The 26,887-nt window shown below is 43.5% G+C and overlaps 1 long non-coding RNA gene across 5 annotated transcripts in view; it reads left to right on the top strand.

Moving 5' to 3' along the window:
* The window catches only part of LOC104651077 (uncharacterized), a 94,442-nt gene that overhangs the window by 56,580 nt on the left and 10,975 nt on the right, over positions 1 to 26,887 (top strand). For 4 of the 5 annotated variants that reach the window (XR_012513071.1, XR_012513074.1, XR_012513073.1 and 1 more), the window contains 3 exons: positions 11,180 to 11,231; positions 17,843 to 18,120; positions 25,109 to 25,213. This is a non-coding gene — a long non-coding RNA (uncharacterized LOC104651077). The remainder of the gene's footprint in view (positions 1 to 11,179; positions 11,232 to 17,842; positions 18,121 to 25,108; positions 25,214 to 26,887) is intronic. The other variant, XR_012513072.1, reaches the window with a different exon arrangement.

Here is a 26,887-nt window from a genome sequence, read left to right as displayed (position 1 = left end):
CAACTGTCCTTCTACCTCTTTTTCATATGTTTGTATGCTTGATGGTATCCCACAAATTTTTTTTTTTTTTTGAGATGGAGTTTTGCTCTTGTTACCTAGGCTGGAGTGCAATGGCGTGATCTCGGCTCACCACAACCTCCGCCTCCCGGGTTCAGGCAATTCTCCTGCCTCAGCCTCCTGAGTAGCTGGGATTACAGGCACGTGCCACCATGCCCAGCTAATTTTTTTTTGTATTTTTAGTAGAGACGGGGTTTCACCATGTTGACCAGGATGGTCTCGATCTCTTGACCTTGTGATCCACCCGCCTCAGCCTCCCAAAGTGCTGGGATTACAGGCTTGAGCCACCACACCCGACCCACCACAAAACTCTTAAGCACTGTTCATTTTTCATTTTTTTTTTCTTTATGCTCATCAAAGTGGATAACTTCAATTATTTTATCTTCAGGTTCACTGATTCTTTCTTCTGCCTGTTCAAATATACTACTAAACCCCTCTAGTAAATTTTTCTTTCAACTTTTGAACTTGGCTCCAGTTGTTTAAAATTTGGTTTCTTTTACAATCTATATTTCTTTATTGATAACCTTTACTTGTTCATACATTAGTTTCCTTCAGGTCTTTGAGCAAATTTAAGGTGGTTGATATTTAAAGTCATATTACTTAATATGTTATATTTATATATTTAAACTCTTTATCTAGTCATTCCAATGTCTAGCTTCCTCTAGCATGGTTTTTGTCTATTACTTTTTTCTGTGGATGGGCCATACTTTCCTGTTTCTTTGTATGCCTGTATTTTTTGTTGTTTAAAACTGGATGTTTTGAATACTATACTGTGGTAACTCCAGATAGCATACTTTCTGCTCTCCCCAGGGTTTGCTGTTGTTGATTGTTAAGGACTGCAGTAGTCTCTCTGTTTAGTGACTTTTCCAAACTATTTTTGTAAAGACCATGTTCTTTGTTATGTGTAGTCACTGAAGTCTCTGTTCTATTATTTCACTGGTCAGCCAGTGACCTGACAGAGGTTTCCTTAAATGCCCAGAGCCAAAAAGAAAAATCAAAGCAACTCCATTGGTCCTTGCATATTCGCTGGGGTACTCCTTTAACTGTGCCTTAGCCTTTACCTCCTGCTTGTGTGGAGCCCAAAGACCAGCCAGATGTGCAAGTATGATTCATTCTGAGCCTATATCTGGCTTTGAGCCTGTGTGTTGCACTCTAGATTCCCTGGCATATGAGACAGCCCTGCACAGCATTTATTCCTCCTCCCCGCTCCTCCCCCAAGACTCTTCCTCCTCAGCTTTCTCCTATTAAGGCTTTCGAGTCTGTCTTCTGCTTGCCTGCTCCTTCATGTTCCTTCATCCTTTGCTCCAGGCAGCTATGGGTATTGCATGTCTTTACTTGCTTTCACCATTTCTGTGGCACCACTCCTTGTCCTGCCAGATTTTGCTCTGGCCCTTTATTTCTCTGATTTTCTTCATCATTTTTCTCTCCTGTCTTGCCTTAGATGACAAATGATTCTAGTCTAACTCATCTAAAAAGAAGATAATCTCTGTCCAATTTTTGTCTTCTCCAAAGAGTTGTCTACATTCTCTCTCTTGCCTTCAACTTTTTTTTTTGCCTCACAAACCCCTGCATTCTTGTTTTTATTAAAATTATGCTCCTTAAAGACAACCTATGATTCCCTAATTGCTCTGTGAAAGTTGAGTGTTTTTCAGTCAACTTCTCATATCTTTTGGAGGCATTGTTTATTGCTGACCTATCCATCCTTCCTGAAACATTTGTTCCTTTTGACTTCTGTGACATTTACTGGTTTATGTTTCCTGACATTTGTGATTCTTTTGATTCTTTCTGACATTTATTATTCTCTCTTTTATGGGCTTATCTCCTTCCACTCACTCCTTAACTACTTAAACTCCAAGGCCCCCCTAGGCTTAATCTCCCACCCACAGTCTTTGTTACACTCTCTCTGGGGGATCTTGACCACATTCATTCATTGTTTTGACATTATCTATACACCGATAACTCCCAAATCTGTGTCTCTAAAACTTTTATGTTCCTCCTTAAGAAGAGAACTCATATATCCTATTTCCTACTAGATGATAGATAAACACCTCACATGTACCAAAACAGAGCCTACCCTAACCTCTTCCTCCAGTATTCTCAATCACCAGTGGAAACACCAGCTGTCACTAGGTTAGAAATTGGGTTTCAATTTAAACTCCCTGTTCTTTGTTATCAACATGCAAGGAATCAGTGAGTTTTGTCTGTTTAGCCTCTTGGGTATTTCTCTCAAGTTAGCCTAGTTTTCTCTATCCTCATAACCAATGTCCAAGTCTGTGTCCTTCTCTCTTGGACCACGGCGTCAGTATCCTCAGTAGTCTCTCTCTCAGTGCTATCATCCGGTAATTTCTTTCTTTTCTTTTCTTCTTCTTCCTTTTTTTTTTTTTTTTTTTTTTTTTTTTGAGACAGAGTCTCACTCTGTCACCTAGGCTAGAGTACAGTGGCGCAATCTCGGCTCACTGCAACCTCCGCCTCCTGGGTTCAAGCAATTCTCATGCCTCAGCCTCCCAAGTAGCTGAGATTACAGGCACACACCACCATGCCCAGCTAATTTTTTTTGTATATATATATATTTTTGCAGAGACAGGGTTTTGCCATGTTGCCCAGGCTGGTCTCGAACTCCTGAGCTCAGACAATCCACCTACCTCGGCCTCCCAAAGTGCTAGGATTACAGGAATGAGCCACCAGGCCCGGCCCCGTAATTTCTTTCTCATCTGCAGAAGAGGAAATTCTTCAATGCAAATATAATCCTATCCTTCTTGCTTTTAGTTCTTTAGTGGCTGCCCATCTTCCTCAGCTCCTTCATCAATCAGGCCCCCACACATCTCGCTATTGACACTTCCTGCTTCTGACTATGTTACAGCGCCTTTGGACTGCAGCCATTCATCTGCATTTGCCACGCCTTTTCTCACCTCTTTGTCTTCCCTCCCTCTCCCACTCCACGACACCTACTCACATCATTCCTGAAGGCGTTCCTGGCTCCATCCTCAAGGTCACTGCTCTGAGCTCTGGGGACACATTGGGCCTATTCTAGTGGCTGCATTTGTACACTGTTCTGCAGCGATCTGTCTCCATGCCTTTCCCTTGTACTTCAAGTTGCTTGTATACTCATCACCTTTTGCACTCCTGCCACATTGTTAATCCTCAGCCAAGGTTAACAGAACGAATCCATGAATAAATGAACAAATGACATACAGATTTTTTTTCCCTTCCTGTGGGAAAGAGTTGGCAAAAGAGAAATTAGAAGCAGTAACTGGAAACAATCATGAGAAATCTTTCAAATAGAAAACAATACACTCCTGGTTTATCTGGTTTTTTAAAAGTAATTGTATTTAAAGCAATATTTAGAGTAGCGTTTGAACTTTATGGAGTTCTAAATTGGAAGAGATTATAAAAGGTCATCCGTCTCAACCTCTAGTTTCTGAAGTACAATAATTAAAAAGAAAAAAAATGCTCATTTCAAAAGATGCCCTTTAAAAGAGTTTCATGTGTCTTGAACCATCCCTGGACAGTGAACTTTACAATGTTTGGACCTGCTGAGCTAAAACTGTTCAACCAAATACTAAAATAAGCTCCAGGGAAAGGAGTGGGGAGGTTTGCTGTGGAGAAGAGCTGGTGTTGCCTAGTAACCTACAGGCAACCCTACCATAGGCTTGCTCTTGCCTGACCTCCCAGATAGCCAGGAGCAAGGAAACTTACTTATCAACGTACTGATACCTCCTTCTCTTCTGTCTCTTTAAAGAGCACCATCTCAGTTCACTGCAACCTCTGCCTCCCAGGTTCAAGCAATTCTCATGCCTCAGCCTCCCCAGTAGCTGAGATTACAGGCACGCACCACCACGCCCAGCTAATTTTTTGTATTTTTTTTTTTCAGTAGAGACTGGTGAAAGTCATTAAGTCCTAATCTTTGTTTCTAGCTAGTGGTTCTCAATGTATAACGTATGTAAGAATTAACTGGAGGCTTTTTAAACCATAGATTACTGGCTCCACCCCCAGAGTTTCTGATTCAGATGTCTGGGTTGGGGTCTAAGAATTTGCATTGCTCATAAGTGCTTCCCAGGTGATGTTGGTGATGCTGGTCTAGGGACCACATTTTGAGAACCACTGTTCCATGCTGTCTCTGAGAATGGCCACGATGACTCACATGACGATCTTCAGGATGCAATTAAATGGGATTTAAGGTTATGCTTTTATGCCTCTCAAATATTCAAATAAATGTCCTATTGGAAGATGTAAACCAGTACCTTGTCTGGGCTGCCTTCTAAAATATTTTGCTTTTAGGTTAGTAGTTTTGTTTCTCTGGCCTTCTTGGATCCTTCGAAGATAGGTCACTGGGTTATTGTGCATTATGGTTAGTGAAATAATCACTAATGTGGAATACTAAGTAATAGGGCAAGTTTTTAAGAGCTTCAGACAGGGTCTCTGCATGCATTGTGACCAGTTGTCTAGGAACTTTTGTACTTTTTAACAAGCACATTTTTAAAAAACACATGAAAGTGAATGTTCTAAAGTGATACAATTTTTTTTTTTTTTTTTTTTTTTGAGGTGGAGTCTCTGACGCCCAGGCTTGGAATGTAACGATCTCCGCTCACTGCAACCTCTGTCTCCTGGGTCCAAGCGATTCTCCTGTCTCAGCCTCCTGAGTAGCTGGGATTACAGGCATGGATCACCATGCCCAGCTAATTTTTGTATTTTTAGTAGCGATGGGGTTTTGCCATGTTGGCCAGGCTGGTCCCAAACTGCTGATCTCAGGTGATCTGCCACCTTGACCTCCCAAAAGTGCTGGGATTACAGGTGTGAGCCACTGAGCCTGGCCTAAAGTGATATAATTTTTAAATAAGTCTGTGTCTATGTTTTTGGATTTTTTGATTTGTTGAATCTTTTGTTTTGTTTTGTTTTTGCTGATTTGTTTGTTTGTTTTTTTGAGACAGAGTCTGTCTCTGCAGTCAGTCACCAGGCTGGAGTGCAGTGATTCAGTCTTGGCTCACTGCAACCTCCACCTCCTGGGTTCAAGCAACTCTCCTACCTCAGACTCCTGAGTAGCTGGGACTACAGGCTCGCATCACCACGCCCAGCTAATTTTTGTATTTTTGTTTGTTTGTTTGTTTTTTGAGATGGAGTTTCGCTCTTGTTACCCAGGCTGGAGTGCAATGGCGCGATCTCGGCTCACCACAACCTCCACCTCCTAGGTTCAGGCAATTCTCCTGCCTCAGCCTCCTGAGTAGCTGGGATTACAGGCACACGCCACCATGCCCAGCTAATTTTTTTGGATTTTTTTAGTAGAAACGGGGTTTCACCATGTTCATCAGGATGGTCTCGATCTCTTGACCTTGTGATCCACCCACCTCGGCCTCCCAAAGTGCTGGGATTACAGGCTTGAGCCACTGTGCCCGGCCAATTTTTGTATTTTTTTTAGTAGAGACAGGGTTTCACTATGTTGGCCAAGATGGTTTCGATCTCTTGACCTTGTAATCCACCCGCCTTAGCCTCCCAAAGTTCGGGATTACAGGCGTGAGCCACTGAGCCCAGCCTGTTTTTACTGTTTTTAAAGGAAAAAGAAGACAATAAAAAGATGAGTGTTCAGAGTGCTGATAGAGAGCAGGGTGACTCCCAAGTGTCACAGGGGCTCAGATGTCACATAGACCCCAGGTATGGCTGTGTACAGGCACCCTTTGCTCATATGCTTCACACCAGCTTCAAAGCAGAACCAACCGAGGCAGGAGTGAGCAATGTGAAATTTACAGACTGAGAGGATTTCATTGCTACCACTCAGCATTTCACCCCCGGAATCCCCATTAGTTATTTGTTACAAGTTTCTCTGCTGCAGAGCCCTGCTCGCTCTTCATTCACTCTCCCTGGCTGCAACCAAGTGGAAGCCATTGCCACCTTTTCCTTTGCAATACTAAGCAGTTTAGCTCCGTCCCAGCTCTCTCAAGTCCGGCCACCAGCTGGCCCAGGCTCAAAAAAGACTCAGGAGAGCACATTATCAAAGCAGGTTGCCTGCAGAGGGATTTTATCAGTAAGGGTCCTGGCAGGAACAGATGGAGCACTCCAATGGGTAATTTGAGGAGAATTTAATTGAGGAGCCATTTAAAGGCATAGGCCAGGTTTAGGGAAAACAATTAGGGCTGGGAACAGTGGACTGACTTACCCCTCTCTATTAGACAGAATTCTAAGAAGACTTCCAATGTGTCACACCCTCGTATAATCTGCCCTTAAATATGGGTAGAACTTGGCAGGGTGCAGTAGCTCACACCTGTAATCCCAACACTTTGGGAGGCCAAGATAGCCGGATTACCTGGGGTCAGGGGTTTGAGATCAGGCTGGCCAACATGGCAAAACCACGTCTCTACTAAAAATACAAAAATTAGCCAGGAATGGTGGCAGGTGCAATTCCAGCTACTCAGGAGCCTGAGGCAGGAAACTCACTTGAACCCGGGAGGTGGAGGTTGCAGTGATCTGAGATCATGCCACTGCATTGCAGCCTGGGCAACAGAACGAGACTACATCTATCTATATATATACATATGAGTGAAAATTGTGATTTGTGTCTATCCAATAAAATATGACAGAGGTGATGGGCTATCACTCCCATGATTAAGTTCCATTGTGGAGGACTGTGTCTTAGCTGACTAGTGAGAGAGTCTCCTGCCGGCCTTGGAGAAGTGAGCTGTGAGACAGTCATCTAGTAGGGAGCCATGGGTAACTTCTAAGACCTGGAGTGGTCCTTGGTTGAAAGCCAGCAAGCAAGAAAGCAGGGTTCTCAGTACCATGACAATGAGAAGTCGAATTCTGCCAATTACGATGTGAGTTTAGAAGAGAACTCAAGCTCCAGAAAGAAATGCAGTGTGGTCAACACCCGAGTGGTAGCCTTGCAAGAGCTGAGCAGAGGACCCAGCTAAGCCAGACCCAGACTCCTGATCCACAGAGACTGTGAGATAATGCATGTGTGCTGTTTTAAGCCACTGAGTTTGTGGTGATTTGTTATGCAGCAATAGATGGCTATGACATACCCCTAAGACCCCAAGTCTGATGAGGCAATGGGAGACAGCAGTTACCAGAATCCAAAGGATGGGCAGTCTGGCCAGAGCTGTGCCCTTTGGGAGGCACAGCCAACCTGTGGCAGCCTGAGCGGGAGGGAGCTAGGGAAGGAGGACTCTAACCTCCCCCTCCCCCTGTTCTCTGGCCCTTGTCAGTGCTCCCGCTAGAAAACCCAGACAGAGGAAGCAGAGAAGCAACTGGCTTCTAGAGTCCCACATGGCAGCATCTCAGGGCAGAGTACAGGGTGCAGAGGGGTGCACAGCAGATTTGGAGTGGCAAATGATACATACATCTAGTGCCTGTGTATTCTCAGACCAGACACAAGAAAAATAAGCTTTGTTTCAAATACATTCAATGTTTGACAGTAGAGTAGAAAGACTATACTTAATAAAAATGTATTGTACTTGGATGATGGACAGCATGAATACTCTGACTTGATCAGTATGCATTACATACGTGCAACAAAATTTCACATGTATCCATAAGTTGGTACAATTATTTATTTATTTTTATATATTTATTTATTTATTGACTCAGAGTCTTGCTCTGTTGCCAAGGCCCAGGCTAGAATGCAGTGGTGAGATCTCGGCTCTCTGCAACCTCCGCCTCCCAGGTTCGAGTGATTCTTGTGCCTCAGCCTCCAGAGTAGATGGGACTACAGGCTCACATCACAACGCCCGGCTAATTTTTGTATTTTTAGTAGAGACTAGGTTTCACCATGTTGGCCAGGCTGGTCTTGAACTCCTGATCTCAAGTGATCCCCACGCCTAGGCCTCCCAGAGTGCTGAGATTACAGGTGTGAGCCACCATGCCTGGCCCATAAGTTTGTGCAAATTTAAAAAGAAAAAGTGAAAAAGAGTTTTCTTTCATCTTTTTATCTATATAAATGGACATCAAAAAGGAAAAGAAATTGTAATTGAGGTTTGAGTTTCCACAGTGGAACTAAATAAAAGTATACTATAAACTAAAATGACTTAAATCTTGACTTTTTCCCTTGATAAGCAGGCTAATCAAAGCATATCTGGACATAAATTGCTTTACTCCAGAGGCCCCTGTACTATAATTACACTTTAGGTCCCGGCATTTTTCAAGGTCTAGAGAGAGACAATTTATATACTAAGGCTGGCCATATAAGAATTAGAAGAGATGACCGGGTGCGGTGGCTCAAGCCTGTAATCCCAGCACTTTGGGAGGCCGAGGCGGGTGGATCGCAAGGTCAAGAGATCGAGACCATCCTGGTCAACATGGTGAAACCCCATCTCTACTAAAAATACAAAAAATTAGCTGGGCATGGTGGCGCATACCTGTAATCCTAGCTACTCAGGAGGCTGAGGCAGGAGAATTGCCTGAACCCAGGGGGCGGAGGTTGCGGTGAGCCGAGATCGCGCCATTGCACTCCAGCCTGGGTAACAAGAGCGAAACTCCATCTCACCAAAAAAAAAAAAAAAAAAAAAAAAAAAATTAGATGAGATATGCACATTAAAGAAAAAAAAAAAAGGTTGGCCATAAATCAGATAGCGTTGTAGTTACTGGGCAGATGAATGGTCTCTAGAGAACAGTTTTGCTGTTAGTTTTTCCTAGTCATTCCTTAAAAGATATAATTTGTTCTCTGCTATGATAAGAAATGGATTAGTTCAAATATCTGTGTCTGCTTTTATAGCTGTACAGTTAAGGATCTGCATTCATTTGCCCTGGCTGCTTTAACATGGTACCACCAACTGGGTGGCTTACACAAATGAAATTTATTGTCTCACAGTTTTGGGGGCTGGAAGTCCAAGATCAAGATGCCAGCATGGCTGAGGTTGGTTGGTTGTTTTTGAGACAGGATCTTGCTCTGTTGACCAGGCTGGAGTTCAGTGACATAGTCACAGCTCACTGCAACCCTGACTTCCTGGGCTCAAGCAATCCTCTCAGACTCATAAGTAGCTGAGACCAGGGACCATAGGCATGTATCACATCACCAAGCAAAATTTTTATTTTTTTACTCATTTTTCAATATTTTGTAGAAACAGAGTCTTGATTTATTGCCCAGGCTGGTCTCAAACTCCCAGGCTCAAGCAGTCTTCCTGCCTTGGCCTTCCAACGTGCTGTTACAGGTATGAGCCACCACACTGACCAGGGTTTGTTTTGTTTTCCTGGTTGGTTGGTTCTGTTGGTTTTGAGATAGGGTCTTACTCTGTTGCTCAGGCGGGAGTGCAGTGACACAGTCATAGCTCACTGCGGCCTTGACCTCTCAGGCTTAAGCAATCCTCCTACCTCAGCCTCCTGAGTAGCTGGGACCACAGGTGAGCACCCCCCATGCCTGGCTAATTTTTTAAAATTTTTGTAGCAGGCCGGGCACGGTGGCTCAAGCCTGTAATCCCAGCACTTTGGGGGACCAAGGTAGGTGGATCACAAGGTCAAGAGATCAAGACCATCCTGGTCAACATGATGAAACCCCGTCTCTACTAAAAATACAAAACGATAGCTGGGCATGGTGGCGCGTGACTGTAATCCCAGCTACTCAGGAGGCTGAGGCAGGAGAATTGCCTGAACCCTGGAGGCAGAGGTTGTGGTGAGCCGAGATCGCGCCATTGCACTCCAACCTGGGTAACAAGAGCGAAACTCCGTCTCAAAGAAAAAAAAAAAGTTTTTGTAGCAACAGCCTCCCTTTGTTGCCCAGGCTAATTTTGAATTCCTGGGTTCAAGCAATCTTCCCCCTTCAGCATCCCAAAGTACTGGGATTACAGGTGTGAGCCACCATGCCCAGATCCATTTTACATTTATAGGATGTAAAATGTATCTTCAACCCACATTAAATAAACTGAAGTTCATGTTTATGTACAGATATGGAGCCATAGCCAAGATAAGGAGGTAAGTGAAAAGAAAATAAGGATTGGGACAGTAGTATTTGCTGGTATGTGCATAGAAATATTTCTGGAAGGTAACACAAAAGCTCGATAATAGTGGGTTTCCCTGGAGAGTGGAAATAGGATGGGGACATTCCCTGCAAATTCGTTTGTATCTTTTGAATTTGGTTCCATGTGTATGTACTACATCTTTGAAAACATGGGTGATTAAACAGTTTTAAAGGTATCCGTATTCTACAAACCAAAATATACACCCAACATTGGAGATGACCTTCCGGAAAATAAAAATAATAAATTTTCCCCCGATAGACAAGATTGTCAATAAGCAGTCCTTCCATATCTGATATTTATCCTCATGTGCTAAGAATTATTTATTCACCTCCACCACCAATGAACTAATTTCCATGAGGGGTACAGAGTTTTTAATTACTATGTGGCCATGTACAAAATCAGAAATTTTCTGTCTTTCTGATTTGCCTACCTGCTTTACACAGGAAAATTGGGGAACATTCTTCCATGCAAACTATTGCAAGGAAAAGGACCAAATAAACATTAAACCATTGAAACAATAACTGTGATGGGGAGGTGAGTGGGGAGGCCATATTCATATGTGTGTACTATTTTTGAAGCACTTCCTGGGCCATAATTAAAGGGGAAACTATCTTACACTATTTGCTTTTCTGTTTAACAGTATAGGTGGTTGTATAGGATATTTCTGTTACTTTTTTCCTTTTTTGAGAAAGAAAAAAAAAAAAAGGCTGTTACCCAGGCTGGAGTACAGTGGCACAATCTTGGCTCACTGCAACCTCCACCTCCTGGGCTCAAGCCATCCTCCCACCTCATACTCCCAAGTAGCACACACCACCATACCCGGCTAATTTTTTGTATTTTTAGTAGAGATGGGGTTTTGCCATGTTGCCCAGGCTGGTCTCGAACTTCTGAGCTCAAGCAACCCTCCTACTTTGGCATCCCAGAGTGCTGGGATTGCAGGCGTGAGCCACCACACCCAGCCTGTTACTATTTATTGATCTCTCTGTTCCCTTTGGCGTTGTTCTAGTGGTGTCGTGCAAATTGAGAATAAGGTAATTTTTTTTCTAACTCAATAAAATGGCATCATAGAAGGGATTCCTATAATCAAGCAGTTGTTTTCTTTAGAAACTTAATAGTTCTTTTTTAGAATACTTTAGAGACCCAAAATATATCAGTTATTAATTCTTTCCTCTTCTTTCTATCAGGCTGTGTGACCCTGGTTACTGTAGGCTTTTATGAAAAATGAGCTCTTTGCAGGTAAACACCTCTGTTCAAATTACATTCTGTAATTGCTCAGACCTCACAGACAGAAAATTCACAATGATCACATTTAGGAAACTGTCATGCCTGGTCCGGATCCTCATCACATCCAGTCACTCAGGCAAGCAGACAGTCCCAAGGCTTTCAAGACTTTGCACGAAGCTGCTGTATGTATGAATGGAGATTTTTGGTTGGCTTGGGAGTTGGGTAGGGGAAGGTGGTTATTATTTCCTTTAAAAATATGTCTTCAAATTAGTGATTTCAAAATGACATTGTTATTCAAATCAATTGTAGCCAAAGGAAAGGAAGTAAAGAAAAGCATTAATTAATGATAAGGTTTCCTGCTGTTCTCAAGCAAGGCTCTCTCCAAAGCAGGCTGCATAAAAATTGATCCAGCCTCACTGTGCCCCAGTGCATTTACTAGGGCATTATTAATTTGCTAAACGATGAGCTGTCACACAATTCTTATACGCAGCCCCCTAAAAGCAAAGATGCTATAACTTCCAGTTCTAACTATGCTTTTGACTTCCTATCAGGGAACATGGGAAAAATTCGAGCTAGTTGATAAGGACATCTAATTAAGGGATGTCCCCAAAACTCCTTTTTAAGCAGCTTTCAACCTCTTTGAATTCATGCTAAAATTAAATGTTCCTCTGAATAAATGGATGTATCTGAATACATAAATGTGCATGTGTGTGAACTGAATCTTCTACTTTTCCATAAAATAAAACATATGGGCAGCTCACGTTACCTGCTGAAATAACCTGGCAAAGTTGTTTTAAAGCAAATTATTCCCCCGGCTTTTTATCTAATATTTTCTGCTCTGATTATATTTGATTACTAGTTTCTAACCTTTATCTCAACAACGTAGAATTAGCAGCATCCAACATAGAGAAATGGGAGTCAGAAGGGAGACAGTTTCGTCAAAGGAAATATTAGATGCACATCTATGCTTTCCTTGTTCTCTGACTCCCAATCTTTCTTTTTTTTTTTCCTTTAAGATGGAGTCTCACTCTGTCACCCAGGCTGGAGTGCAGTGGTACGATCTTGGCTCATGCAACCTCCACTTCCCAGATTCAAGCATTTCTCTGGCTGCAGCCTCTCAAGTAGCTGGGATTACAGGTGCCTGCCACCATACCTGGCTAATTTTTTGTATTTAGTAGAGATGAAGTTTCACCATGTTGGCCAGGCTGGTCTCAAACTCCTGACCTCAAGTGATCTGCCTGCCCTGGCCTCCCAAAGTGCTGGGATTACATGTGTGAGCCACAGTGTCCAGTCCATTTTTTACTCTGATATAACTTTTTATTCAGCTGAGTTCAGAGTAATACCATCAAGGAAGAAAATGAGAGTTCAATCCGATTCGTATTTATAACAAAAAATTATAATGTTTAATATAATAAGGTACAATAATAAATTATAAATGGTTTTAGATAATAATAGTGAATAATTTACTGCTTGGAATACATCAGTATATCAGTTGAGAAAAATTCTTCTAAGGCCCAAAGTAATATTATTCAAAGCTGCCACAGCTCTAATAAACCAAAAATAAAATTCTAAGTCCCCAGCTGGCTGAACAAACTCCATTTCATGGAATCTGCCAAAGGGATTCCAAGAAACCTGAACAACCTAGTTAAGGCCATGATGGAAAGGGGGGGCTCCGGCATGCCTCATTTCACCCTCTCCCTTCTGGAGTTTAGACACAACTGGCCAACATTAACATCAGCGTACAGATCCCAGACTGACAGAAGAGACTCTTCATAGCAGTAAGATACCAGTAACATCACATGACAGATAACAGGCCATAAAGGGAATCAAAGTATTTTACCCCAACATATATTTATTTCCAAAGCCATTTCTTGTGGGGAAAATTTACATTATGTAGTGAGCCTCCTTCCTTTTCCAGATCTTTTCCTGATCCACAAGAGATTTCACTAACAGCCTGATGGCTTTTAGCTTTTTTTTTTGAGACGGAGTTTCACTCTTGTCGCCCAGGTTGGAGTACAGTGGAGTGATCTCGGCTCACTGCAACCTCTGCCTCCTGGGTTCAAGCAATTCTCCTACCTCAGCCTCCTGAGTAGCTGGAATTATAGGTGCCTGCCAGCAGGCCCAGCTAATTTTTGTATTTTTAGTAGCGATGGTTTCACCATGTTGGCCAGGCTGGTCTTGAACTCCTGACCTAAGGTGATCCACCCACCTCGGCCTCCCAAAGTGCTGGGATAACAAGCATGAGCCACTGCCCTGGGGGCTCCTGATAGCTTTTTTTTTTAAATTGCATTTTAGGTTTTGGGGTACATGTGAAGAACATGCAAGATTGTTGCATAGGTATACACATGGCAGTGTGATTTGCTGCCTTCCTCCCCATCACCTATATCTGGCATTTATCCCCATGCTCTCTCTCCCCAACTCCCCACCCCCCACTGTCCCTCCCTTATTTCCCCCCTACAGACCCCAGTGTGTGATGCTCCCCTCCCTGGGTCCATGTGTCCTCATTGTTCAACACTCGCCTATGAGTGAGAACATGTGGTGTTTGATTTTCTGTTCTTGTGTCAGTTTGCTGAGAATGATGATTTCCAGGTTCATCCACGTCCCTACAAAGGACACAGACTCATCGCTTTTTATGGCTGCATAGTATTCCATGGTGTATATGTGCCACATTTTCCCTGTCCAGTCTGTCATCGATGGGCATTTGGGTTGGTTCCAAGTCTTTGCTATTATAAACAGTGCCACAATGAACATTCATGTGCATGTGTCCTTATAATAGAACGATTTATAATCCTTTGGATATATAGCCAGTAATGGGATTGCTCAGTCACTGATAGCTTTTAAGCTTTTAAGAGACATTGACCACCTACTTTCTCTGAAGCCTCCTTAATAGATCCTGGGCTTCCACAATCCCCCTTATCTTAGCCCCAAGAATTTCTTTTTGCTGACTTTAACTCCTTAGGCAAAGCTTAACCCTTTCAACCGATTGTCAATCAGGAAATCTTTGAATCAAACCATAAACTGGAAGCCACCCCCTCTCACCCTTCAACATGTCCCCTCTTTCCAGGCCAAATCGATGTATACTTACACGTACAGATTTATGTCTCTGCCTGTAACTTCTTTTTTTTATTTTTGTTTTTTTAAAATTTTTATATTTTTAATAAAGACAGGGTTTCACCATGTTGGTCAGGCTGTTCTTGAACTCCTGACCTCAGGTGATCCGCCTGCCTTGGCCTCCAAAGTGCTTGGATTACAGGCATAAGCCACCACGCCTGGCCGCCTGCAACTTCTGTTTCCTCAAAAAGTATAAAATCAAGCAATGTAACCCAACCACCCTGGGCACATGTCCTTAGGACCTCCTGATGCTGTAGCGCAAGTCATGGTCTTCACATTTGCTCAGAATACACCTCTCCAAATCTATACTCTTTACAGTTTACGAAGCATGTTCACATGTTCACTCATTTGATTCACTCAATAACCATTTAAATAACAGCATTCCCATTTCACAGTTGAGGAAAATATGGCTCAGGAAGCTCCCATAAATTGCTGAGATTTACCCAGCTAGTAATTGGCAAGGTCATGCCTGAATGCACTTCTGAAGCAAAACACGTTTTAGCTCTTTACCCCACTTTCTTCTCCCTCTATCTGAAAAAGGCATTCACATGCAGTTCCTGATCATGACATAGGGTACAATCCCTGCCAGGGAATTCTGGTTTTAAAAGAAGATTAAGTCAATAACCTAAATGAATTCTCTCATAAACAGTGGACTTTGAGGCACTAGATTAAATAATGATGGAAAAATAATGATAGTAATAGTTACTATTTTTTGAGTATTTGCCCATAGGCGAAGTGTTGGTCACTGAGTCCTTGCAGTTTCTCCAGGGTAGTAGGGGTTATAATGACCACTTTCCCAATGCGGGAGCTGAGGGGCTTAGAGGAGGTAAGTCCCTTTCTCAGGGTCCCACTCCTGGTGCAGGGGAAAGAGAGAGAACTCCCCCAGCTGTGTCTGATTCTAAAGCTTTGGCTCTTTCAACTGAATTAGCCAGCTCCAAGGCTGCCTCCCCAGTTTTGGGGCGATGTGCTTGTTGGTTTATTTTTCCTTTGTAATTAGAAGATCATTAGACTTGGAATCAGGGGACTTGGATAAGAATCCCAGACTCCTGCTCATTCAGTTTTCCTGCAGAAGGTGGAGTTGCTCTTCCTTTATCCAAGTTCCCAACTTCTTCAATAAACAAGAACTCCTCTCGTCACCCCTCTATAACTGGGTGAGAAGTTGGGGGGACTCACTTAAAAATATTTTCAAAAATGTTCTAGCAAACCACCCTACCATTATTTAATATTTTATATTTCTTTTGGCAAGCATGCTGAATTTTTCTCTTTGGTATCCCTCTCCTTCTTCTTTTAGGAGATACCCATGTAAGGATGTTATTAAGGAGTTTCTATGTCAGGAAGGAAGAAAATGTTCCATCCCATGATCTTTATTCATGGCTTTACGTTACTTTTGCAAAGTTATTTTATTTTTCAAGAGTTTCAGAGAACACTGAATTCTATTATTGGAAATTTGTTGGCACTCAGCTCTTAAATTGATACAGAGGCATTAGCATTTATAATCTTTTCCTCTGCTGCTAATAACTAACATCCTATTTGCAGCTTTAGGTCTCCAGGTCAGATATATCAGTGGGCACATAACCCTTCACTTGGCCCTCGGTGATGGGAGTGCTCAACCAGAGGACAGAAAGAGAGCAAAAAACACATTGTAGGTGACCATGCGTATTGGTTTTCTATTTTTGTGACAATAAATTACCACTAATTTCCTGGCTTTAATACAAAGCTCTTATCCTATGTTGGGAGGTCAGAAGTCCCAATGTGAAGATGTGGGCAGGGCTGCATTCATTTCTGGAGGCTCTAGGGGAGAATCCCTTTCCTTCCCTTTCTCAGCTTCTAGAAGACTGCCTGAATGCCTGTTCCCTTCCGTCTCCAAAGCCAGCAACAGCTTAATGATCTAGGCACTAGAGACACTGCCATGAACAAGAACAGGAAAGTCCTATCCTAAAGACTGTATGTCTGGCCAAGTGTGGTGGTTCATGCCTGTAATCCCAGCATTTTGGGAGGCCAAGACAAGTGGATCATTTGAAGTCGAGGGTTCAAGACCAGCCAGCCAACATGGTGAAAATACTAAAAATAAAATAATAAAAACACTAAAATACAAAATACCAAATAAAATAAAATATTAAAAATACAAACATTAGCCGGGCGTGGTGGCATGTGCCTGTAATCTCAGCTACTCAGGAGGCAGAGGCAGGAGACTTGCTTAAGGTTGTACAGTGCCAAGATTGCACTGCATTTCAGCCTGGCTGACAAAGCAAGACTCTGTCTCAAAAAGAAAAAGAAAAAAAAAAATGACTGTATGTCCCTGTGGGGAAAGAGAGAGATGAACTAATTGATAAAAAATATATACAGGGCTGGGCGCAGTGGCTTATGTCTGTAATTCCCACACTTTGAGAGGCCAAGGTGGGTGCATTACCTGAGATCAGGAGTTCAAGGCCAGCTTGACTAACATGGTGAAATCCTGTCTCTAGTAAATACAAAAAAATTAGCTGGGTATAGTGGCGCGTGCCTGTAATCCTTGCTACTTGGGAGGCTGAAGCAAGAGAATCACTTGAACCCAGGAGGCAGAGGTTGCAGTGAGCTGAGATTGCACCATTGCACTCCAGCCTGGGCAACAAAACTAAAAACTCCGTCTCAAAAAAAAAAAAAAAAAAAAAGTACACACACAGACACACACACCACGTGGTAACAAATGCTGTATTAGTTTCTTGGGGTTGCTATAACAAAGTACCACAAACTTGGGTGGCTTAAAACAACAGAAATTTATTCCCTCCCAGTTCTGGAGGCCAGCAGTCTGAGATGAATATGTCAGCAGGGCCATATGTCCTTGAAGGCTCCCTAGAAGAATCTTTTCTTGCCTCTCCTGGCTTTTGAGGGCTGCCTGCAGCCTTTGGCATTCCCTGGCTTGCAAATGCATCGCTCCAGTTTCTGCATCCTGGTCACATGGCCGTCTTCCTGTGTGTGTCCCTGTGTGTCCTCTCTTCTTGTAAAGACGGCAGTCCTATTGAATTCAGGGCCCACCCTCATCCAATATAACCTCATCTTAACAAATAACATCTCTGAAGGCCCTGTTTCCAAACAAGGCCACATTCTGGGGTTCTGGGTGGACATGAATTCTGGGGGGATACTATTCAACCCATATGCTGTGCAGAAAAAGAAAGCAGTGTGGGGGAAAGAGCACAGGGTGGTGCCATTTAAATAAGGAGGTGTCATTTGCAAGGAGGCCTAAATGAAGGCAGAGAGGGACCCAGGAGGTGCCCAGAAGAAGGGTCCCTGTTGCCTTGTAAACCGAGGTGGGGATTTTTAGAGTTAGCCACCTTCCAGGAAATGTGTGAGGGTGAATTGAGTTAAGCACTTCAGAATATCCAGCTTAAACTAGCCACATGGGAAGTATGAGTTCTCTTCCTCCTTGCTCATTATCCCAGCTCTGAAACTGCACATTAAAGCATTTTTCTCTGTTTGGTTTGTCTAACTTCAAATGAGAATTTCTTTTCTTGTTAACTGGTCACCCCATACAGGATCCGACACTTCCCATTCTTCAGGGACTGCATTTCAAGACTTGTAGGAGGAGATCAACTCCATCAAGGGACCTTCACTAAGAACACCTGCTCAACCACCTGCAGTGCAAGTGCGGTCAGAGACAAATCCCTTTTCCTGCACCCCGCCCTCACCCTTGCTCATCACTGAGACGCTCAGCGGGCACTGGAGAGGAACACGACTACATTCTAGAAGAGTGTCTCCTGTCTTCTATTTCCAGAGTGGCCCTACTGTGGAACTAAGCCAATGGACTTCAAAGGTTCGTGTATCATTTACAACGAATCTTACTGTACTTTTTGTTAGAAAAGTATTTGAATGAATGACAGAAGTGTAAGATGGTGGATGAATACATTCCCACAGATGAAAGCTCATTCTACCCCTGGGACTGTTTATCAAGCGTTACGAATCTTTGCAAAGTTCTAATTAATCTGTGTAAATCTCATCAACCCTCATTGTCTTTAAAATATGCATTTTGGAATGACATTTCAGCGATTCACTGCTTTATAGAAGTTTCTATAACTTGTTTTGGAAAATAGGCATATAGCATGCTATTGTGGGAACAGGTGTGTAGCATGGTGTCATGGGAACAGGCATGTAGCATGGTGTTGTGGGAACAGGTGTGTAGCATGGCATGGGAACAGGCGTGTAGCATGGTGTTTTGGGAACAGGCATGTAGCAGTGGTGTTGTGGGAACAGGCGTGTAGCATGGTGTTGTGGGAACAGGTGTGTAGTAGCGGTGCTGTGGGAACAGGCGTGTAGCAGTGGTGTTGTGGGAACAGGCGTGTAGCAGTGGTGTTGTTGGAACAGGCGTGTAGCATGGTGTGGGGACAGGCATGTAGCATGGTGTTGTGGGAACAGGCATGTAGCATGGCGTGGGAACAGGCGAGTAGCATGGTGTTGTGGGAACAGACGAGTAGCATGGTGTTGTGGGAACAGGCGTGTAGCAGTGGTGTGGGAACAGGCATGTAGCATGGTGTGGGGACAGGTGTGTAGCATGGTGTGGGAACAGGTGAGTAGCATGGTGTTGTGGGAACAGGTGTGTAGCAGTGATGTGGGAACAGGCATGTAGCATGGTGTGGGGACAGGCGTGTAGCATGGTGTTGTGGGAACAAGTGTGTAGCATGGTGTGGGAACAGGTGAGTAGCATGGTGTTGTGGGAACAGGTGAGTAGCATGGTGTTGTGGGAACAGGCGTGTAGCATGGTATTGTGGGAACAGGTGTGTAGCAGTGGTATGTGGGAAGAGGCATGTAGCATGGTTTTGTGGGAACAGGTATGTAGCATGGTGTGGGAACAGGTGTGTAGCACTTCGTTGCAGGAACAGGCATGTAGCATAGTGTCATGGGAGCAGGTGTGTAGCAGTGGTATGTGGGAACAGGCGTGTAGCATGGTTTTGTGGGAACAGGCGTGTAGAAGTGGGGTCATGGGGACGGGCGTGTAGCAGTGGTGTCGTGGGAACAGGTGTGTAGCAGTGGTCTTGTGGGAACACACATGTAGCATGGTTTTGTGGGAACAGGCGCGTAGCAGTGGTCTTGTGGTAACAGGCGTGTAGAAGTGGTGTCGTGGGGATGGGTGTGTAGCAGTGGTGTTGTGGGGACGGGCGTGTAGCAGTGGTGTTGTGGGGTGCTCATGTGCTGTGCTCCTGCAACTCTGGCCAGGGGGGACTCAGGAAATCCTAAGACTATCCATTTGGTTAACATTTTAGGAAAAAACTGATTACTATACTGGCACTAAAAATGTTTGCCACCCAGGCTCTTTGGGGCGTTACCTATGGACTTGTGTAAACGTTTTGAATTCCTAATAAATACAATTATTCTATTTGTGCCTCTGGTGTGTCTGAGATGGAAATGTCCGGATGGCAGCGGAAACTTACAGAGGCAAATGGGAAAATTCAGTCTTAAAGTGTTGTGGTGGCCTTTTAAAAAATACAAAACTAGGCTTTTCTGTTCATCCTACATCTGCTTGAAGAGTGTGGAAGTGTGGAGTGCCATCTATGCTAGAAAGAGAAAATGAGAAAATAGCTTGTGGAAAGATTAGGGAACATTTGCTACCAATTATGGCTTTCAGTCCTGAAGCCAAGTCTTGAATTCGACTCAGCAAAATGAAATAATGAATCTTTCACTGAGTGTGCTTTCATCTTCGGCTGAGATTTAATATAACATTTGGTATTTTGAATGTAGCTTTTGACGCTCCAGGAAGGGAAAGCAGCTCCGAGTTGTTTGTTTTCCCTGAGCTTCCGTCTTGTTTGGGGTGTCAGTAACACCAGAGCCTATGACAGGCAGCTGATCGCTGGGGAAGTACAGCCAAAAGGAAGATCCCAGCCAAGCCATGAACTTTAGTTCAAACGCTCATCTCTGGCAGACAATGCCATCCCTTGTGTGGACGAAAAACAGGGACAGAGCTTTGTATGGGAATGGTAATGACAATATGCCCTAAGATTCATTTTCTTATTAATGCAGGGTTTGTGCTACTGCACCATGAAAGACAACTGTTTATTTACTGAAAACAGGGTCATATTCATTGTGTGGTGTCCTGGAAAAATACGAGATCTTTCCAAAACTCAAAATCTCCTCTAAAATTTAATGCCCATTAAAGGGTGTGAGCTTAATCCTCAGATTAGAAGACCCTGTTTAGAAAGTTTTTAGAAATTTTTCATTGTTCATTCTAATGATCTGGGCCTTTTTGACCCCCTGAGCCCTTGACCTTGATCATCACTCCCTACCCCCTTTATGAAATGCCCATTTTCCTTGGGTTTCTTGGCTGTTCTCTCAATAGAATTTCCTTCTCTCTTGACACTGAAAATGGCACTTACAAATGTTTGCCTTCAAGGCCTCTTCTCTTGATTCTCAACACCATTTTTCTTATAGAGTGAATTATCTTCCATTTTAAATAATTACAAAATCTCTATTCCAAAGCTTGTCTTGCCTCCTGAGCTCTGCTTTCCTATTTCCCTATTTCTTTTTGATTGTTTGTTTGAAACAGGGTCTCACTCTGTCGCCCAGGCTAGGGTGTAGTGGTGCAATCTCAGCTCACTGCAACCTCCGCCTCCCAGGTTCAAGGATTCTCCTGTCTCAGCCTCTTGAGTAGCTAGGACTACAGGCACACACTACCATACCTGGCTAATTTTTGTATTTTCAGTAGAGACAGGGTTTCGCCATTTTGACTAGGCTGTTTGTTCTCTAATTCCTGACCTCAAGTGATCCACCCGCCTTGGCCTCCCAGTGTGCTGCGATTACAGGTGTGAGTCACCTCACCCAGTCTAATTTTATTTTCTTTCTTTCTTTCTTTCTTTCTTTTTTTTTTTTGAGACAGAGTCTTGCTTTGTCTCCCAGGCTGGAGTGCAGTGGCATGATCTCAGCTCACTGCAACCTTCATCTCCCAGGTTCAAGAGATTCTCCCACCTCAGCCTCCCGAGTAGCTGGGATTACAGGCACCTGCCATCATACCCGGCTAACTTTTTATATTTTTATTTTTTATTTTTATTTTTAAATTTTTATTTATTTATTTATTTTTGAGACAGAGTTTTGCTCTTGTTACCCAGGCTGGACTGCAATGGTGCAATCTCGGCTCATCACAACCTCCGCCTCCTGGGTTCAAGCAATTCTCCTGCCTCAGCCTCCTGAGTAGCTGGGATTACAGGCACGCACCACCATGCCCAGCTAATTTTTGTATTTTTAGTAAAGACGGGGTTTCACCTTGTTGACCAGGATGGTCTCGGTCTCTTGACTTCGTGATCCACCCGCCTCGGCCTCCCAAAGTGCTGGGATTACAGGCGTGAGCCACCGCACCCGGCCCTGTGTTTCTTTTTTATATCTTCTTGTTGTTGTTTCATGCAGGTGATATTTCTGATTTCTGAAGACGAGGATGAGTCATCTTTAAAAGTCCACTTCCTTCCAATTGCCTTTTTCAGCTCATTTCTGTTTTCTTGATGAAGGTTTTCCTCAGATGGATTCTCAGCTGCCTGCTGGTGGTAGGGGGTAAAGCTGGGTCTGTGCAGCTTTTCAACTGTGGGCTTTGCTGTAGAGTTACCCGGCTGGGCTGTTGTGGGTGTTTTGGGGGAAGGCTTATTGGATGTCCCTGAAAAGTACAGTTTGCTGCCAGAGTCTCAGGGTGGGCCACTGCAAGTCCATGCCAGGTCTTTGTGAAAATTAGGAAGAGGCACCTTCTCTCCAGGAGGCAGCCCTGCAGGAGCAGTGTCGGTGATCAGAAGGCACCTTCTGGACAATGAGGGAAAGGGGCACCTTCCTTCGTCACACCCTGTACCAGGGCACATGGCCGGAGAGAAAAGCTGAATCTCAGCGCCACCCAGCCCTTCAGCCAGGTACCCTGCGCAGGACGGAGCTGTTCAACTGCACATGGTGGCTTTGGGGCTGGGGGCTGAGTGAAGAAGAGGGAGGAGTATGGAAAATATTACTTTAATCTCCCTGTTTCCAGCACTGCAGCACCAACTTAAATTGTTTAGTGCCCTCCCATCCCAGAACTCTCAATTTTATCTACTTTTTCAAGAGAGTAAGCGCTGAAAGGAGATTGGTTTCCCAGAAGGTGTAAGGTGTCTGATGTCTAGTGATACAAATGCTTCCCAAGTGCATTTACAGCCTCCTCTTTTTACATCCCACTTCACTTACACTTCCCGAAGGGCCCGGTGTCACCAGTTCCCACATCTTCAGGAGGTTCTGCATTGCAAAGAGCTGCTTTTTAGCTCTCCCTGCTGCTGGCTTAGAATTCAGGGGGCTCAGGCTGGGCGAGGTGGCTCACACCTGTAATCCCAGCACTGGGAGAGCCCAAGGTGGACCTGAGGATCGCCAAGGGTGAGTGGATTATCTGACGCCAGGAGTTCGAGACCACCCTGGCCAAAATGGCGAAACCCCAGCTCTACTAAAAATATAGAAATTAGCCAGGCATGGTGGTGGGTGCCTGTAATGCCAACTACTCAGGAGGCTGAGGCAGCAGAACGGCATGCACCCAAGAGGCAGAGGTTGCAGTGAGCCAAGATCACACCACTGCATTCCAGCCTGGGTGACAGAGCGAGACTCCATCTCAAAAAAAAGAAAAGAAAAGAAAAGAAAAGACTGAATAACATTGCACTATGAGTGTATGTTCATTTTCTTTATCCATTCATCCACTGATGAACATTTAGGCTGTTTCCATATCTTTGCAATTTTTCTATATTTTTAGAACATCCACTGTCATTTTAGTAGGATTTCTTGAGAGATCAGAGTTAAATAAGTATTTTTCAGTCAGTTTTCTTTAACCAAAAGTTGGTGTTACTTTTTTTTTTTTTTTTTTGAGACGGAGTTTCGCTCTTGTTACCCAGGCTGGAGTGCAATGGCGCGATCTCGGCTCACTGCAACCTCCGCCTCCTGGGCTCAGGCAATTCTCCTGCCTCAGCCTCCTGAGTAGCTGGGATTACAGGCACGTGCCACCATGCCCAGCTAATTTTTTATATCTTTAGTAGAGACGGGGTTTCACCATGTTGACCAGGATGGTCTCGATCTCTCAACCTCGTGATCCACCCGCCTCAGCCTCCCAAAGTGCTGGGATTACAGGCTTGAGCCACCGCGCCCGGCGGTGTTACTTTTTAAAAGGCTCTTCATTTTAGCAGCTTTTAATAAAAGTTGTATGTATATAAGATGCCTTTATGACTCTTCTTCTCAATAGTTTCTTCTTCGTATTTGCCCTTTTTCATTTCTCCTCGGTCTTTTTATAGCCTTTGTCCAGGTTTAGCTGATGAGAACCACTTTCTGAGTGAATATACATACATGGACTATTGTACTGTTAGACACTGTTCTGTGAAATCAGACTGAACATGTTAAGTCATGCATTCAGTGCAGATGACATATTTTTTTCCTGCAAATCTGAACTACCTGGCCAATTTGCCTGCTTTTGCACTGACCTTGAATGACTTGGACTTTTGAATTTGCAAACTGGAAAGAGAAGACATAATATTCCTGCTGATAGATGAAAGTGCTTGGAAATGTCTTTTATGGCTTTTTGCTAGGTGAGAAGATACAAAGGGATTGAACTTTATTCTGTCCTTAAGCAGGAAGAATTCTGATTTTTTATTGGTGCACAGGATTACCCTCATGAATAATGCTGGAGTTAAAGGATTTATTTTTTTTTTTGAGACAGTCTCACTCTCGCCCAGGCTGGAGTATAATGGCATGATCTTGGCTCAGTATAACCTCTGCCTTCCAGGTTCAAGTGATTCTCTGGCCTCAGCCTCCCAAGTAGCTGGGATTGCAGGTTGTGCCACTATGCCTAGCTAATTTTTGTATTTTTAGTAGAGACAGGCTTTTGCCATGCACGTTGGCCAGGCTGGTCTCGAACTCTTGACCTTGAGTGATCTGCTCACCTCAGACCCCCAAAGTGCTGGGATTACAAGTGTGAGCCACCATGCCCAGCTGGGATTCTTGACTTTTATAGATGAAAGAGTGAAATCCAGAGAGGTCAACATCACAGAGCGTCAGCCCCAAGTTCTGCTGCAACCTCTTCTCCTTGACATGACCAACGTCCTCTCGTCTTCCAGAACGCAGCTCAGGTGCCATATATTTTAGGAAGCCTTCCTTTACCACCAGCCTGCTCCCTTCTATGTTGACTTGGAGTTAATTACCAGATGCTCCCCAAACAGGGTGTATTTACCTCTATCATTGATGAAAGCCATTTTTTTCCTTTTCCTTTCCTTTTTTTTTTTTTTTGAGATAGGGTCTCTCTCTGTCACCTAGGCTGGAGTGCAATGGTGCTATCTTGGCTCACTGCAACCTTCGCTTCCTGGGCTCAAACCATCCTCCCACCTCAGCTTCCCAAGTAGCTGAAAGTACAGGCGTGAACCATCACACCCAGCTAATTTTTGTATTTTTTGTAGAAATGGGATTTTGCCATGTTGCCCAGGTTGGTCTCAAACTGACGAGCTCAAGGGATCTACCCTCCTTGGCCTCCCAAAGTGCTGGGATTACAAGCATGAGCCACTGTACCTGGCCCATCTCTTTTCCTAAACAATGTGGAAAAAGTCTTATTCTTTGGCTCCCTTCAAATTTAACAGTCCTTCCACGAAAACATCCTTCTTTCAGACAGTTATATTACTCCATAATTGGCAAAGTTGCAGCTTTCCTCGGGTACATTCTAGTCCTGAGGATACACTGTAATCACTTTGATTGATCTTGGGTAGTTTTCAGGTACCCATGGCAATATATTTACATTTTAGTTGGGTTATTTCTGTAAATGTCTACTTTTAACCATTCTTTATTTTCAGAGGCCTTGTCCTCAAATTCTGTGAGTGGGAGCCCCTAATCGTAACTGCCTGGATCTCGATTATGTGTGTCATTCATCCACTTCCCAGAGCTGTCAGGAGGATCAGGTAAGAGGATGCACATGGCAACATTCTGTCAGCAGGAAGGCTGACACATTAAGGCATCTTTTTTCTAAAACATCCAATTCTTTGTTTAGAGTCCAGCTTGAAAAAAACATTTGATGGATTAGGAAATGACCATTAATCTGGAAAAATTTTTCACAATTTAATTGTGGTGGTGGTGTACACGTTTGGTCCCAGCTACTCAGAAGGCTGAGGTGGGAGGATTGCTTGACTCTGGAAGATTGAAGGTGCAGTGAGCCGTGATTGTGCCACTGCATTCCAGCCTGGGCAAAGAGTAAGATCCTGTCTGAAAAAAAGAAAAAAGATTTTTCATTTGGAACGGCCTGTTTATCCCCTGCGAATATTAATAAATAATTCATTCATTTGTGCTCAGTCTTATATAGAAATTCTATTCATTTGCAACTATAGTTAATTTAAAATAGAACTGAAGTAGGCTGCAGATACCATATTAATTGTTATTTATTCCGAAAATTCTATGTGGTTCTCTCTCCCTGAGTCTTTTAATCTTGGATTATGGGTCTCCAATTTTTTCCCTCTTTTTTTAAAATACATGAACTAAAACCTGTTTTTTATTTTATTATTTATTTATTTTTAAGACAAGGGTTTCACCACGTTGGTCAGGCTGGTCTTGAACTCCCGACCTCAGGTGATCCGCCCACCTTTGCCTCCAAAGTGCTTGGATTACAGGCGTGAGCCACCACACCTGGCCTAAAACTTGTTTTTTCTCCCTGTGTTTTGGGATCACTACTAATTGTAAATATTATCAATCTGCTGGGTGCAATGGTTCATGTCTGTCATCCTAGCACTTTGGGAGGCTGAGGTGGGCAGATTGCTTGAGCTCAGGAATTTGAGACCAGCCTGGCCAAGGTGGTGAGACCCTGCCTCTACACAAAATACAAACATTAGCTGGGTGTGGTGATGTGCACCTGTAGTTCCAGCTACTCGGGAGGCTGAAGTGGGAGGATCACTTGAGCCCAGGAGGTCAAGACTGCAGTGAGCCATGATCGTGCCACTGTCCTCTAGCATGGATGACAGAGCAAGGTCCTGTCTCAAAAAAAATTAGAATAAATAAATATTATCAATCCACATTGACTAATAGTATTTAGTACTTACGTTTAAGTAGGAAAAATAAAAATATGAGCTTTCTCACACTATTATTGTCCATGCTCTTTGCCTGATTTAAGTCTAATGTGCATTGGTTTCACAGTTAAGTCTATTCTTTCAAGCACCAGAGGCAGAGTAGGTCATAATTTTAGAAAATTGATGTTAATATTAAAGCGTCAACCTTCAGAATACAGAAAAGATATAATTAGAAAATCATCATTCATTCTTTGTAACATTCTGGGGTCAAGAAACCTCATTCTATTTTCTATCATCTATTGTCTACAGGTTTAAGGTTTTTCTGTCTTTCAATTATAAAAGCTGCACATATCCTGTTCCAACCCAGTGGAGCAATCAGTCCCTTCCTCCCTGCCACCCTCTTCCCCGGTCCTGCCTTGCTGCCTCCAGAACTGAATTCTCCCTTTCCAGAACTAAATTCCAGCTTGAGAAGCTGATTCTTATTGGAGACTTAACACACATCTATTTTTATAGGGCCAGAGAAGCAATACCGAATTAACAAGTGAACATTTCTCCTTCCAAGGCTCTGAGATCCAAGAG

The sequence above is a fragment of the Saimiri boliviensis genome, chromosome 13 (assembly GCF_048565385.1).
Source record: "Saimiri boliviensis isolate mSaiBol1 chromosome 13, mSaiBol1.pri, whole genome shotgun sequence".
NCBI lineage: Eukaryota > Metazoa > Chordata > Mammalia > Primates > Cebidae > Saimiri > Saimiri boliviensis.
This window is presented reverse-complemented; position numbering and strand designations above follow the sequence as displayed.